This window comes from Corapipo altera, unplaced genomic scaffold (assembly GCF_003945725.1).
Source record: "Corapipo altera isolate COAL_440 unplaced genomic scaffold, ASM394572v1 126, whole genome shotgun sequence".
Taxonomy (NCBI): Eukaryota; Metazoa; Chordata; class Aves; order Passeriformes; family Pipridae; genus Corapipo; species Corapipo altera.
In genome coordinates this window covers 1,052,984-1,070,403 of record NW_020884937.1, presented here as the reverse complement: position 1 = coordinate 1,070,403, position 17,420 = coordinate 1,052,984, and positions in this window count along the sequence as shown.

Here is a 17,420-nt window from a genome sequence, read left to right as displayed (position 1 = left end):
CCAGCACCGCCACATCCTCCTCGCGTATCACTTTGGGTTGTTTCGGCAGGAATCGTCACTCTCCATCAGGCATGCCCATCCATCAAGAGCTTCCTTGGGAAACCCAGCGTGCCCCCAACCCCTCCCTCTATGTGATACTGGTAAATAAAGCAAACGGGGATGAGTTCCTTGTGCCAGAGCCGCAGCACAGCCGTGTGAGGGCACCACAGGGGCCAGACCAGCGCCAGGATGGGGACGGGGTCTCCGGTCTAGCAGAGTCCACCAAGTTCCCAATGCAGAGGGGACCATGCCAGCCCACACCTTTGCTTGTGCAAAAACCTCCAGCCATCAATTCTTTCCCGTAATTCTTTATTCAGGTGAGCTCATTGGCGCTGCCATGGAAAACAAGCACTGCTGCAAATGAGGAGTCATGAATAATCATGCTGGCTATTTTGAAAGGCTTTTTACGCTTTGCGTAAGAGATCCAAAGAAGATCTGCTTTTAAATAGAAGAATAGTCCTCTGAAATGTTTGGTTCGGTCTGCAGCCAAGAGATGATCTGCAGCACCTCACCCCAGTGACAGCGGGTCCCCTGCCACGCACTGCTGCAGGGTCAGGCAGGGAAGGAGGGAGGATGGGACAGCGGTGACAGCACCAGCCTCTGATCATCCGTCTCCTTGCCATCGGCGGTCTGTGGGATGTGGGGCTGAACCTGCCCTGCCTCAGCTCTGCAACTGCAAAATGGGGAAAAGTGCCATGTGCACTTTAGCATTTTACAACCATTAGCATTTTACAGCCATTAAAAGACTATGAACTTCTGTCCTAGACAGGCTGAGAAAGTTGGGGTTGTTCAGCCTGGAGAAGAGAAGGCTCCAGGGAGACCTTAGAGCCCCTTCCAGTGCCTAAAGGAGGCTTGCAAGGGACTACTCACAAGGACATGTGGTTAGGGGACAAGGGGGAATGGCCTTAAGCTGAAGAAAGGCAGGTTTATATTAGACATTAGGAAGAAATTCATTACTGTAAGAGTGGTGAGGTCCTGGCACACATTTCCCAGAGAAGCTGTGGCTGCCCCACCCCTGGAAGTGTCCAGGGCCATGTTGGATGGGGCTTGGAGCAACCTGGTCTAGTGAAGGGTGTCCCTGCCCATGGCAGGACATTGGAATGAGATGATCTTTAAGGTCTTTTCCAACCCAAACCATTCTATGATTCCATGATTCTATTCTCTGTAGAGGTAGCTCTCTAAATGGCTGAAATTAAGGGATACAAATAGATTTTGCATAAGAAAATTCTAACCCCCAGCCTCTGGTTGTGCATTTAATGTGGCTCCAGTGAGAGTTTTCTTGTAACCTGTTTCCATTTAAGCTGGGCACATACCACCCATTATTTACAGAGATAATTTAATTCCTTCCCCCTCCACCAGTTCTTTCTCTCTCTGCCTAATACACTCCAAACAGGAATTAAGGATACAAATGCAAAATCTCCACTTTTTCTTTAATTTCTTTCCTGTGAGCCCTCAGTCCAGCTCTCCAGCCCGCCCTGTCCAACCTGGGAAAGCCCAAAAAAAAAAGGAGAGAAAAATGACAATGGAGAAAGTGCTTGCCTTGCTTTAGTTAAGCCTGTAGCAAAATATTTCTTTTGCTACCTGTTTATTAGTATTCTGGTACAACAGGGAAAGGGTTATCCAAACAGTTACTGGACCATGGGAAACCTCTTTTTTGCTGAGAATAAGAGATTTTTTGAGAGCCACCTCTGGTAGTTTTATGCACTTCTGCTTCCCTGATGAATATTTTCATATTCTCAGTTTCAGTGCAGGATGACTGTCGTGTTGGGCCACACAGTGCACATCTGGTCTGTGCAGAGCAGAGACAGAGAGGGCATGTTCTCAGTGTGATCCTCTTTCATTACACCTCCACTTGAACCCAAACATCTGCCATCGTGTCCAGTGACTTGAGCCAAACAAACCACCTTCAGAAAATAAAAGCAGACCCAACTGGTGTTAGCAAAAAGGACTAAAAGCATGGGAGGGGAAATGTAAGCCGAGAGAAAGTGGGAGGAAGAAAATTGCAAGGAGCAAATATCTGGAGAATGATCCGATAACCACAGAGCAGCAGCCCCTTAGTTGTGAATGGCAAAAAAAAACCCAAACAAAAAACAACAAAAAAACAGAGAGCTGGTAAAATTTGCAGGCAGTATGAAAACAAGATTGGTGGCAAATAGCCACGGGCACAGGTTGGTTGTGCAGGCAGGTGCTGATGGCTGAATTGGGAACCCCGAAACAACTCGTTTCAATGTGGCCACAGGAAGAGGCAGATGTTTTTGGAGCAAGGGATGTGGGTCACACCTAGGACATTGGGGGATGCATCCTGGAAATCAGTGACTCAGAACCAGATTGAATGGTCCTGGTAGACAATTGCTTGTGTATGAACTCCCAGCAGTGTCTTAGCCAAGAAGGTTGGAGTAATCCTTGGCTGCGCAGCCGGCAAATATGAAGTGGGAGTGCTGAAGTGATATTATCTCTGTAAACAGCATTAGTGAGGCCATTTCTGAAAAGTTATGTCTAGTCCTGATGTTCACATGTCCAAAAAAAGATCTTAGGGAAACAGCAAAGATTTCTGCCAGAGAGATTTCAGGCATTGAAAGTCTGCTCTAGAGAGAAAACCATATCCAAGAGTGACTTTACTCCCATTTACCAATATCTGCACAGGTGTAAATGCTGGAAATAACACCAAGAAAAGTTGTAATGAGATGGAAACTGAGAAATTTGGATTAAATCCAAGTGAGAGATCTGAACCAGTTGTGCAGAGGTCAGGTTTCCCCTACCCGGTCCAGTTGACCACCCACCATCCAACATGGCTAAAGGTTGGCAGGTTTTTCGTGCCAACTGCTCATCAAAGTGGCCAAGATGATGTCTGATTGCCTTTAGCTCGTTAGTTTTCTGACCTCTTGTTTAGAGGAGGAAATAGGATTGGCTTTTGGTGCAGAACTTGAGGCTACACTACTGCTACAATCCAGGAATTTGGATGGACCTACTGCTATTGCTGTAGGTCATCGTTTTGGGGAGATGTGGTGGGACTGGGCGAATCTCTGCACACAAAGTCACTTTGTGTGTTGAACAGAAGGCTGGCACAGGGAGATTTTTCTTAGATTACTTAGCCAGAAAGGTAGCAACCAAGGTAATTGGGCACGAAAGCCCTTTTTTTGCTAACTGTTAAAAAACATGGAGTAAAACAGATGGATCAAAAGCTTGTTGACATTCATGGGGATCTTTCCAAGCGACTTCAGTGGGGTTTTGGCTTAGGTACATATGCACTCGGATATCAGTAGGCTGATCTCAACAGCAAATGAAATGGCCCCTGGATGTCACTGCTGTGCTGCAGTAGAGCAGCAGAAGAGTCTCATTCTATGGGATGTAAAGAAGATGGAGTTAAGACCCAGAGGAGAGGCCTGGATAACTGGAAGCATTGGCTCAGGCCTTTGGTCTTCCTCCAGCACAGATTGCAAATGACTGCAAGTTATCATCTGACAGATGCTCTGTTGTGGCTCCAGTCCATTTCCTACTGCACAAGTCTATACATCACCACCAGCGCTGTCGTCAAGCCTGCGTGGTCAAACCAGTCTTGGCTGCTGGGGTTTTTTGCAGGTTCTCCTCTTTCCTTTTTCAAACTCCTCCCTTCTCCAGGAAAAATTAAAAAATAAACAAACAAAACCACACACACACAAAAGAAAACCCCAACAAAACCCAATCCACCATCCACCATAAATTTAATTTATTTCAATATAAAGTCTGAGCCTTATGGTCTCATAGAAGATGTAAGGAACCAATTCATTGATGTCTCCTTCAGTTTGCAAATCTTAGTGTGAGAGATACTGCCATTCTCAGTAGGTTGATAACAATGAAACCTAATGATGACATTTAAAACTATTATTTCTATCAACAGCTTGCCTGGGGTTTAATTTGATGACATTTAAACATATCATTTTATCAACGGTTTGCCTGGGGTTCAGTTTGATGGAAGACTTTCAGATGAGTTGTTTGCTCCTGGGAAGGCACAGGACTGGATTGTTTGGGGTGGTGGAGATATAAGAACCCAAATTCCTCCCATTACCCCCACAATAATTCTCATGAGGGAAATATATGTAGTCAGCACAAAAACTTTTAGGAAGTGCAAACTGTCAGGGTGGAATACAATAGTTTGAATTTAATCTGAGAATAAGCAACACTGGGAAGAGTGGGCCGATTGCATCACTCATTTCCCAGTTGGCTGCACTAAAAACCTTTAATTCAACTCTGAAATTTCTGCTGAGTTCCTGTCCACTGCACTAAAGTAAAGCAGCCTTGCTTCAAAATTGACTTTGACTTTGCAAACAAGTCTGCAGGAATTCCTACCCAGCTGACTGCTGTCATTTATTTAAGCAGCTCAATACAGGATTAAGTAGCCCTGGAGCCTGGGACAGCCTTTTATCTTGAGAAGTGACTGTTCCAGGTAAGAAAGAGAGATGAAGCAGTGGGAGATGTGGGATTTCTCTCACCTGACTTCATATATCCACAATGCAGACATTTCCAGCAGAGCTGGTCACCCCAGGCTCCCTTTGTAGTCAGCAGAAACAGGCACTTTTAGGGCATGATTCATCTGCCCTATTTTCAACATCCATGTCGAGGTTGTGATAAATTACAACCAGGCCTCCAGAGCCTGCACAATTAAGGGCCTCATGCAACTGTCCCCAAATATACTGTGCTTGGGGATGTCCTGTGTCCCCCCTCTCCACCAGATTCTGCTCCCATGTGCTTCCTCCCCACACCCACTGGAGGGACATCTCTGGCTCCCTGTGTGGTCTGGGAGGGCACAAGATGCCTGAGAGCCTGCATGGCTTCTCTCTTTTGCCTTATTAAAGCTCTGACCCCTAAAATCTCAGAGATTTGTCATCTAATACTGGTTATGAATTCTCCAAGGTGGTAAAGATTCAGCTCAGGATTGACAGAGGAGGGTATTCAGCTGTTTGGGACCCTCTTTAGGTCAAGGGGAGGTTGGTGCTTAAGTGCCTTGGGGCTTTGTTCTGTGTTGAGACCCCAGGAAAAGTTTAGGAATATGAGGGACACTTTCAGGTTGACACTCAGCTCATTTGGCAGAAAGAGAGGAACGTGCATTGTTGCATTGCTTTGTGGGAGAATCCATACATGATTATTTGTTTCTAGATGGGCCATGGAGCCAAACTCATTCATAGGAAGTTCTGTGGGAATTAATAATTACAAATCCATTTCAGTCTAGTTTATGAGTCTTGCTGAGCAGGTACCATTGTTTTTTCAGGCTTGAATACCTATTCCATAAGGAATCTGAAGTGTGCCCTGGCCCATCTCTGATGGGTTTTCAGTCACCTCCACATATATGTTCTCTGAGCAACACGACCTCGTTGAAGATGTCCCTGCTTATGGCAGGGGGGTTGGACTAGATGGCCTTTAAGGGTCCCTTCCAACCCAAACTGTCCTATGATTCCATTATATTCCTGCCCTAATTCTTTAGTTTTCCAGCCACACTGAAACTCAATGGAAAAGAGAAACCACACACACAGACACACACTGTTTCTGAGCATTTTTGCCCTAAATATGGACTGCCTGCCTCATCACACTCCCTGGACCTTCACCACTGGCTGGAACAGTTGGTGTGGGGTCTGACCTACACCAGGACACCCTCATCTTTTCCAACCCTCTTCTGGGAGACCTTCCATGACTCAGGACTTCTGCTCCAGCAGTGGCTTCATGGGTGCTTCCAGCATCACTGGTGCAGCCTCCTGGTACACCTCAGGTGCTTCCAAAAACCCCATCATGCACCCTACCCCCTGAGGTGGGTTTGTCCATCCAGTTGCTCCTTTCACCTTCCCCAGCTCCTCCACCTGGGAATGCACACTGGAGAAGGCCCAGAGATTGGACAGGAGCCCTCAAAACAGCCACCTTGGTCTGTGGCAGAGCTGTGATTGCAGCACAGTTCTATTGCAGTTGCTATGCAAACAGCAGCTTGTTTTGCTTTTCAGTGTGTAATTATCACTAAATCATCGAGGTGGAGGTTTAACTACCTAATTCATTTACTTTCTCTGCCCCTTGGCGCTCTCACTGCATCAGCTGTGGGGACCTGGCCACCCACAGGAGGCTGTTTGCAGGGTGCAGCCGTGTGAGCAGTGCCCCAGGTCTGTGAATATCCAGGAGGTAACCACAGCCAAATGTTGATTGCACCAACTCAGAACCATCAGGGCTCAGAATTAAAATCACTGCTGTTCAAAACCCAGCCTGTTTTTTTCCCCTTTCCCCCTCAGTCCTCCTGCTAACAAAGCAGAGAGGCAGCATCCTGAGGAGGGGCTGAGCAGCGGTCAGTGACCCACAGCAGCCACAGGATGGACAATGGAAGGTCAGATTCCCCCAGGACTGCATTTGCTGTAGGAAAATTCTCCTCCAGAGGAGACAGGATCATCCATCACTTGCACGTAACTGCTCCCATCTGGACTCTCCATAGGGCTTGGACCTGCAACCCCCACAGGCTGTGCACATTAATGGCAATGTCCCCTACCCTGGGGGCAAGGCAGAGGAGATAAATAATTAACTTTGCTGTGAGCTGGGTGGTGGACAACGACAAAGATCCCCTTAGCCAAGGCCTTTTAGCCTGAATCTTCTCAGTCCAGGAAGGCTTCAGGTTTGCCTGAGTATAAACCATGCACAAGGACATCCAGGCATCCACAGAAGCATTCCTCTGCTCCACAGGGTTGGGAAGCCATCACCTCATGCCCTGCATGTGTCCTCTGCCCTTTAGCAGGGTGTCTACCACGACAGTTATTTTTGTGACACAGGCACATGTTGAGCTGGCATCAAACCACCAACTCGGAGCTGAACGAGCTCCAGAGCCATTAACAACCTCTGGAATCATGCAGCCTCCCTGCTGGCTGCCTTTTACGATCCCTTAAATTGTCAGCTAACAAGATGGTGGGGACGTAGGTTTAATGATCATTAGCAAGACCCAATTAGCAGGGAAGCGTAATGAATCCTCAAATGCAAGCTTGCTAATTTAAATACAGATAATTCATGGCACCGGTTGAGTGCTTAAACAAAGATTTTCAGAGGCCTCTCTGTGTGTCAATAATATGGACTCAAGCCTGATCGATCTTCATGAATGACAATGGGTTGGACTCTTTGGCGTGTTTGTGAGAAATTTAACACAATTTGTCTGCAGCAGCAAATGCTTCAATAAAGCTGCAGTTAAGAAACAGTCAAGCTTCCACAACCATTTATCAGATTATCACACAAGAGAAAGGGGGGGAAAGAGAGAGAGAGAGAGAGAGAGAGAGAAAGAGAGAAGGATCTAAGTACAGCTGCAAAATTTATTATCTTTTTTTTTTTTACCCTGAAACTGTATTTCTTCTTATTATGCATGTGACTGGGTCATTTTACCAACTAATTCCTGCATCTCAGAAGCACTCGGTATCACAAGGCAATGGGACTTGAAGTCCAGGCTGTCAGCTGAACTCGGGAAGTTAATGGGCCAGGCAGCCGGCGTTGGCGGGAAGCGTTCCCGGAGAAAACATCTTGATAAAGGAAAAAAAACATCCAAAGAGTGACAAATGGCCATATGAGGCCAGAGAGGGAGCAAAAACAAGACAGTGGAAAGAAAATAGCACTGGGAGGAAAATAAGAGGCACGTAAAAATATATATTTATATATACATATATATGTGTCTAATAGAAAGCACTCAATAAAAAGTGCTCAATAAAAACAGGCAACCCTGGGCATGAGGGAGGCAGAACCAACTGTGGTTTTAGGCAGATTTATCACAGAGTGGGGATGGGTAGTTTGAAACTTGCAGGGGAAAACGGAAAGGAGAAGAGGTTGATTTGATGAAATAATTATGAGCGGGGAAAATGTGATGGAGAAGGGAAGAGAAGGCTTTATAGCTGGCAGGAAAACGAAAAGGCTGAGCAGAACCTCACGAAAAGGATGGAGGGTTTAGCTTCCTTTTATCAGCTCTTCACATCTCTCTCATGGCCTGAGTGCTGCAAGGGGCTTTGCCCCCACGATCAGAGTTCTCCAAACCTGGGGAGAGCAGCAGCTGTGTCAGACACGCATGTTGGGTAAGTCAGAGCTCATTTCTCTCTGTGCTCAGACCCATCTGCTTTCCAGCACTGCCCTGGGTGCCATGTACTCCCTCCCCCTCAAGCTGCACTCCTAGCTGAGGTTGCACATATACTGAGGACCTCCCCAAATTCCCCCTGGAGAGCACAGGAGGGTGAGGATGCAGCTCTTGATGTGTGGGATGACAGCACTTGGGATGAAATGCCCACTGTCCATGGGAGACCACCACCGTTTGGCTCACAGGACCCCACTGAGGCCAGTGCTGAGCTCTTCATTTCCCTTCTCACATCTGACCATCGAGGAAAGCCAGGAATGTCCTTCATTGCTCACAAGCAGTGAATTATGGATCAAGGAGGAGAGATCCAGAGGTTCATTAGTTGTTCATGCTCAGTCTTGGGAGGCTGGATGGACACAGCAATACACAGGACAGAGGATTGTCCCCGATTGCTGCAGGCAGCACATCAAGAACAGGTTGACCTGGCACAGGAATGTGATTCAGTGTTTAGCATAAACAATGCTTTTGAGAAGCTCCAGATTATTCAGGACAGGGGGCTGACAAGTCTGGCATAGGACTTGCAGAAGACCTGAGCCATTCTGGCCCAGTTGGAGGCCAGGTGGGACACCAGGTGGGACACCCTGGGCCAGCTCAAATGGCACCAGAAAGATGGGGGGGGGTGTTGTGACCCCATCTCACACACAAGCATTTTTATCCCAGATGTACAGCTACACGATAATTGAACCACCTCACATCTCCTGACTACCAGAGCACTCCACAGGGAGGTTAAAAATTAACTTCCCTGGGCAGCTTTGAGCAGACAAAATTCAAGGCCCAGTCCCCAGCAAGGACCAGTCTTCAGTCTGAGATATTAGATTAGTAATTGTGACTTCTTCTTTGTGTCTGTGCTTGCATACCTAAAACTCACATTTAGAGGCTTTTCTCTGAAAATGGAAACCTGTGATTCTCACATCCTTGTAGGACCCCCATGACTGGAGTTTTGAAACAACATTAAAAAAAAAAGGAGATCTTCATGAAAGTGAATAGTAAAATTCCCATTGCCTTCCAGGGTCCTTTTGTTGTCTTCCCACCTGGAGAAGCCTGAGACTCTAGACAAAATCATGAAAAATGCAATAGTTAAGGTTCAGCATCTTATCTAGCCTTGACCCTGAGCTAAGCCTCAAAGCTCTCCCTTTGGGAGTCTTCGAAATGAAGAAATTTCCTTATTTTCTCCTTCCAGATAAGGTCACCCCGGCTTAGTTTTCATTGACTTTCTTAGAATCATAATATCATTAAGTTAGGAAAAGACCTCTAAGATCATTGAGTCCAACTGTGTTGGTATTTTTTTCGTCCTGTTGGCAGATCAAGGGTTCTCTGGGTTGGATTTATTTTGTGCAGTAGCAGAAACCTGTAAAAAGTGTTTTCAGACTTTTGGAGGATCGGCTGAGTTGCTCCCAGAAGCCAAGGTCTCTCGTTTTCTCTGGAGACATGTGTATTCCTGCCCATTTGGAAAGCTTTTAGTTGGTCAGAGGAGCAGTAAATAAGGTTTTACTGACAACACCAGTCCTGTGAGCAATGATGGATTGTCACCACAAGAGCATAACTTCTCAGTGAAATAAACTACTATTTAGTGAAAAAATGCTTCAAAGAGTGACAATCCACGGCTGATCCCAAGCCATGGGTTATCTCTTTTGAAGGGTTGGTTAAGTGACAGAGCTGAACATGTATCTTTATATATATGAGATTTCAAAAACACTTGATAATCTAATCAAAATTAAACTCTCTGTTTTCAAGTAATCATTCAGTCTTGTTGGTCTGAAAGCAGAAATTTCATATCCTGGCATGTGATTTATTGCTAAAGGTGCTCAAATATGGAAACTGGGACTTTGATCTTTTCATGAGAAATAGTTTTCCCATCTGTAATCCAGGGCCATTTCTATCAGCTACTTTATAACTGCTTAATAGCTGTAAAATATGAAATGAGTCTGAATAACTATTAAGGAGGTGGGATTTTCCTCTAATCAATTCACTTCTGAAAGCACTCATCCTCCAGCAGCTCTTTTAGCACCAGTCTACAAATGGGATTGCTCATGCAAAAAAAAAAAAGAATACATGAGATTTTTCCACAAGCCTTGATGTTGTGATGGATATTTCTTTTCAATTAATTTAAAAAAAAATAACCCCATGTATTTATGTGTATGTGGTTGGCATCACCAGGGCTAAGGACGTTCCATTATTTTTCCTTCTCATGTGCTGTGTTAATAACATCAAGACAAATCTACTCTTAGGGGAAAGTGCCCAATGCAAGTGAAAGTGAAGCCTTTGATCCAGGAACCTTCTGCCCCACAGGAATAGCCCCCCAAGCTTGCTTAGTCTACCAAAATGGGAGCCAGGATGGGATACAGCTGCTGTCTGCACATTTATCTCGGGGGTAAACATGAAAGATCAGGAAGAGCAAAATTAAGGGCAAATGGCCTGAAAGTGAGTCAATGAAACCAAGCGGTTACAAGAAGGTTTCTGACTACCAGGGCAGTGCTGTTATGGGACAGCCTCTGGAAAAAGAAGAAAGGGGCCAAAATACCTTTGCTGATTTAACAGGGAGCCTGGATGCCTCTGCAAGTCCCTTCCAGCCCCCCCAGCCCTTTGTTTTTCCCTTGCTGGCTCATTTGGAGTTGGTGAGTTCAGTGCTGCTTTGCTGTCCCTCCTGGTGTCCTTGGGCCCTTGCAGAGGGAGCCATGTCCCAGAGTGGCACTTGGGACTGGGTTTGTGTCCGTGGGTGTCCGGGTGCTGAGCTGTGTGGGGAGCAGGAGGGAGGAGGAGTTCTTGCCAACACTTTATCCTGCCAGCTGGCCCTGCCTCTTCCTCTCCTGTCCTTACTGCTTCCTCCACGGAGCAGTGGCCTTGGCCACTGAGTAATGGAAGAGGAAAACCCCAGAGGAATTGAGGAGAGCAGGCTGCAGAGGTTAAAAAGGACAGCACAAGTCATTGAGAGCTTGAGCATCCCCTGGGAAGGGGGTTTCTACGCAGTGCTGGGGGTTGCAGGGATGGATGGATGGATGGGGAAGAGATGGGTGTCACAGCGCAGCTGGACAGGGAAGAACCTATTCGGGTGTAACACCCCAAAATGACCATCCCCCAGAAGCCACAATGCCCTGTCCCATTGGCACCTCAAAGCTGCATATTTGCCCCCTCCCAACAGCCTCTTCCCCCGTGTCCAGCACTGCCCCTCCATTCCCAGGGTGGTCCTGCAGCTTTCGGAGCCGAAGCCCCTCACGTCAGCAGCGTGTCTTTGAAAGCTGAACGTGCCTGTGGAAGCGATCAGAGATGCTCTTTGAAGAGTCGGCAGATTTCTCATTACAGATCCCCAGCTGCATTTTCCTGCTAACCTTGCATTCCCGAGGATACAAAGTGAGACGGGGACGTATGTATGGAGAACATGTTACCCATCGCACAGGCTACTCCCACAGCCAGGAAAATATGTCCTGAGAGTTTCCTCCCTTAGGAAGGCCAAAAATCAATTCAGTTTTTCCCCCTGAATTTTCCAAACACTCTCTGGGCTGTTCCTGACTGTGTAGGAAGCTCACATTTCATCCCGCAGCCCACAAAGGGTCCAGCATGAATATCTATCACAATAACATCGCCATCATCTTCCCTGCTGAAGCTACCATTATTTAATTCTTATTTATGGGCTTCAGCTCAGAGAGGAGCAGCTTGCATTAGCACACACACAGAGCTATAAGTGACTGGTGACAACCAGCAAATTAAAAGTCTCTGGCAAGACTCACCATTCCTGAATTTGGGAGAAGAGACTGGCATCTTTTTCTGTTATTGCAGTGCCTGACTCAAGGTCCACAACAATGGATAAGGGTGGTTTTCCAGTGCTTGTTTCTCTAACCAGCACAGGAGATGTGGTTTTGGGGATGGAACAAAGGAAATCAGCCCCCAAGACAAGGTGCAGGAAACCTGGAATATTCCAGTCCCCATTGCTCCTAAGCTGTGATACCACCTCCTGCTCCCAACACGTGCTCTGCCCAAAACAGAGCCCTCACAAGTCCACAGTCCTTGAAGGTGATGCCAAGGCAGGGAAGGCAAAGAAAGGCTGGATGTGTTGTCAGGAAGGTTTCCCTGGGAAGGTGCCCCAACCCTCCTCAGGGACAGCCAGGACTGATCAGTGCCCGTGACCATTCCCAGAGCATATTCCTAATCTCAGTGGTGCCAGCACTGTTCCCACCTCTCCAAATGCAACCCATTGTTAATTATTGTTCATTAGCAGTAGTATTATCGTGACTACAATTGTATGGACATATATAATTAATTATTCACTTTCTTAATTAAATACTTAATGATGTTAATGGTTTAAATCAGGTCATCAAAGCACTTACAGCTTATATGAAACTCTGCCAGCACTGAAAGTCATCCTCATTCCCACCAAGGCCTGTCCATTTGCTTCTGGCCTGATCCTACCTCTTGACTTGTACCAGCCCAGGCATTTATGTGGCCACACCAGGAACAGAATCAGAGAAACTATTTGGGTTAAAACCAGTGTGTTAGACTCACCACAACATCATCACATCACTCTGTCTTGATGTGTGAAGCCATGCAAATTGGAAAAAAAAAAAGAAAAAAAGGTAAGATAGACAAATATGTTGAGACAGATGTTGAGGGAGCACAGCTGGAGGTAGTACAGCATCCCCCCAGCCTGTGTGCGTTCAGTGGGGAGTGGGCATGCTCAGGATACTGCACAGACTGTGCTTCCACAAGGTCGTGGTGAACAAAGAAATTCACTCCATTGTCAAACTGACTGAGTGGCATTGAACAGGCTCCTTTTGCCTCATACCTGGGTAAGCCAGGACATGCCCTAAGTTAGGCAGAGGATCCAAAGCAACCAGCAGTCACCAAAGATGTGAGATCAAATCCTACTGACTTTGTCTTCGGCTCCTGTGAAAATCCTTTCCCCAGATTTGGGGGCTTGAATTTGCTGCTTACGCTCAGTGGTGCGGTTGAGGTGCCACCAGGGATCTGCAGTATCCATGTCAGCACAATGCAAGAGCTACAAGACACCTCCAACATCCTGGAATTGTGGTGGGAGAGCAGGAGAGATGCTCCAGGGCATCACAGCAATAAGAGATCTGTGTGTTTTTGTGTACGAGCCACTGTCCCCCATGATTGATCCCAACTCTGGAGCTTGAAACCTGACTTGAACCCACTGTGACTAACATGCAAAAGGGACTAGAAGCAGGTAGGAATGTACCAGCCACTCTGTCACAGAGTCATAGAGTCATGGAATGGTTTGGATTGGAATGGAACTTAAAGGATCATCTTGTAACAACCCCCGTGCAAGGGCAGGGACACCTTCCTCTAGACCGTGTTGCTCAGAGCCCCATCCAGCCTGGCCTTGAGCACTTCCAGGGATGTGGTGTCAGGTGTTTCTCTGGGAAACCTGCTCCAGTGCTCACCAGGTCACTGTCTTCTTCATATTACTTGGGAACTTGGTTCACTCAGGACAGAAGTGAATTATCCACCTCCTGCTGTAAAATGAGAACTGACTCCCTGGCCCTCTTTGTACCTCTTCAGTGCTGGATTTCCCCACTGCCAGCATAAATCTGGGGTCACATCATATAAATTCTTGAGTGTTTGTGCTGTCTCCTGGGTCCCTGCCTTCCTGAGCTGCTCGGTGTTGGTTTCTGTACTCACAGAATTCTGTAGCAATTTTTGTTCAGCGTTTTTCAGTGAAATGGAATGACCTGCTTGCTACCCTGTGCTGACAGATGTAACTCTCCAGCCTACACTGACCTCAGCTCCCACATATGCACATTCAATAAAATGCCTTAATATCTCTTGCCCTGCCACTCCTGCTGCCTCTGTCAGATGACAGCACATTTTTATCACGGAGGGAATGCAAAAAGTTTACAGGGGTTGAAAACAATGCTCAGCTAATTCGTGGCAGAGAAATTCCTGAAGGGCTATTTAATGTTGAGAACAGCACTTCTGGAAGTCTGAGAGCCATAAAATGAGACTGGTGTTCAAGGCAATACCACTGAATGCTTGCCCTGCTCTCAAACTCTTCTCTAAGCTCTTGATCCTTTGATCTTCATTCTTTGGCGCTTGGTCCCTTGGTGGAGACAGAACCAGAGTGAGATGGGCCATGAGGCCAATATGTGGATGTTCTTCACTCTCCACTGACTCCAACAGGTGTCCTTTGGTGAAGTATCTCAGCTTGCACCAACCCATCCCATTCCTTTGAAGTCAATGTGACTCCAGGGTGCAAGAAGCAGCCTCAAGGCTGGACTGATCTCCTCTTTAATGTATCTGTGCTATCTGGACTGCACAGACCACAGTGTGGTGGAGACTGGGAAATGCACCAAGACAGAGAGTGCCATTGTGTATGGGTTGGTGTCAATTAACTCTAGGAACGGTCTGAATAAATTAAATTATGCTGCAATCTGAAACTAAACTGATTCTTAATTAAAAGATAAGTTTTTTTTTTTAATCCTCAGATGATTTAAAAAAAAAAAAATTAAAGTGTGGGAATTACAGTCATCCTTCTCAGTGGCTGAGCAGTTTCACAGTTGAGGGCCTGAGCAACGCAGTGTAATTTCTGAGTTGTCCACTGCTATAGCCCTGCTTTGAGCAGTGGGTTGGACAAGGTGACCCTCAGAGATGTCCTCCAACCCCAGTCAATGGCTTGAAACTGAGGGAGGGTGGGTTTAGATCAGATATTAGGAAGAAACTCTTCACTGTGAGGGTGGTGAGACACTGGAATGGGTTGCCCAGAGAAGCTGTGGCTGCCCCATCCCTGGAAGTGTCCAAGGCCATTTCCAAGGTTGGAGGGAGCTCTGAGCAACCTGGTCTAGTGGAAAGTGTCCCTGCCCATGGAAGGGGAGTTGGAACAAGATGGTAGATGATTTTTAAGGTCTCTTCCATCCCAAACCATTATGTGATTCTATGACTCTACACTACTCCTTGTATTGTGAACTCAGCTGTTGGATGCTGAAGGATCAGGATCTGTTTTGGAGACCCTGGTGATAAACAATTGCAACAATCAAGTGTGAAGAAGCAGGGTGCAATGTGCCAATAAAAAACCAGAATATTTAATTTTTTTTGTTAAGGTTCACTCTGGAAAACAGTAAGTAGGTTACTCTAGTGCCTGGAGAGTGGCCTCTGTGTACAGAGGAGTCCTTGTTCCCAAGACCAGGAGTTTCTGTTCCTGTTTCCAGCTGAGCATGAGGACTTGGAAATCTGCCTTTTGCTAGCCCCCAGTAAATTCTGGGAAATACAGAAAAAACCCTTATTCCAGTCACTACAGACAAAACAGTTTCTACACCTCTCAAGTTCCTGCTTTGTCTCGTTGCTTACCAGGGGATGTGCTATGGCACAAAGGTATAACTTATGGCTAAATAATGCACTGCAAGGAAACATAAATCACCACAAAAAACCAAGAAGGAAAGCCTTATACAGGCAAAATCTGGCCCCTGGGAAGCAGTGGGTTTTGAGGCTGGGAGGAATGAAATCTCAGGCCTGATACTTTCTTACAATGATTTAGTCCCACTGTCACCTGAGCAACTCTCCCTTTATTTCAGTTGTGCGGGTGAAGAGTAAGTCTGAATAGTCATTTTTCCTTGACAGCCCCAGTACAGCCTGTCTCTTTCTTGACTCAAACTCGGATCTTTTTTCCCCATTATTAAAACGATTCTCTTCATTCAAGGCCTTTTATAGGATGTTCTGCTGCAGTACAACAAAGCACGTATTTTAAAACGTTCCCATAGAGCCGAGAGCACCACCACGGTCTGTGGCTGGGTCTGATCCTTTGCTTCTGGAGGAAGCCTTAACATCCTGGACATAACAAAGCTGCTCCTGATTTATGTTGGTGTGAACAAAGAAAGAAGCCTGCCTTCCCTCTTTATGGCTCATCACCTTGAGCACCAGCAGGTTTTGTTACCTCCACATGAGAATTTAGGCTTCTGCGGGATGTTGGCTTGGACTTTTGCCTCAGCTAAGGTCCTAAAACAGTCTGTCTCCATAAAAATGCCATGACAAACTGCCCCATCATGTTTCACATCTCCCTCTTTGCTGGAAGTGGCTGCCTCTGCTCCTACAATGAGCTACATCGTATTTCACAGGGCCGAGTTCCCATCTCGGAAAACCTGAGGATAGCAATTTTAAGGCAGCTTCCCTTGTAAACAGCAAACTTTTATGTTTTTCATAATGGCTGTCCTGTTATATCTTAAAGCCATAATTATTTCTCAATTTTTTTCGCCTCTCAAATCCATAATCTGTCCTGATAAACAAAATTCAGTGATTAAAGAGGCTGTACTCTTTCCTTCACTAGGAAATTTTTTCAGCAATTTTATTTAAAGGCCTATCCTTCCCCAGCTGTAAGAATTTTATGGGTGTACTCAGAGAGAGAATCAGGATAGATATGCAAAGTTAAAGCTTTATCAGCTCACATGGAAGCTTTTATTTTCCCACTTCTACTCTGGAAATTGAAAGTCATACCATCTTCTCACAGATATAGTTTAAAAATTCCTTTTTCCTTTAAGTATGTCAGAAATTCCAAAAGGAAAATTACAAAGCTCGCCCAGAAAGTCATAAGGAACCTATTTTATATACAGCTCTCCTCTAAAGAATGCTGTAGATTTAGGGTAATTACTTGTTCTTGCAGTTCTGTGGGTTAAAATAAACGATCACTGTAGTTTGTTTGTCTTATAACCCAATGTTAAGATCTTTGCATATTTGATTTTAACTGGAGTTGGGCCTTAGAAAGGGCTGAAGGATTAAGAGTTTAACATAATTTAATCTCCTCAAATCTTTTAGTAGGAGACTGTGTGGTTTGCAGATGTTTTTGGTTGGTGTTTTTTATTTTTGGTTTCATGGTGTAAGCCTGGGGCTGGAAGCTGGAGCTGGGAGCCCATATTGCAGTGCCATGTATTTCCTGGGTGGTCTTGAAGAAAACTGTCTTGAATTTCTTGTCTTGGTGACTGGATGCTCCCTTCCTGAACATTCCAACCCCACAGGGCACTGAGCAGGGCAGCTACAGGAGTGGGAGCAGCCTGTGGGGCTGGGGAGCTCCGGGTCTGGAGTCACAGAATCAGAGAATCAGAGAATCGTAGAACCATAGAATAGTTTGGGTTGGAAGGGACCTTTAAAGGTCATCTAGTCCAACCCCTCTGCAATGAGCACGAACATCTTCTACTAGATCAGGTTGGTCAGAGCCCAGTCCAACCTGAATTTGAATGTTTCCAGGGATGGGGTATCCACCACCTCTCTGCGGAGCCTGTGCCAGTGGCTCACCACCCTCATTCTAAAAAACTTCTTCAGTATATCTAATCTAAATTGA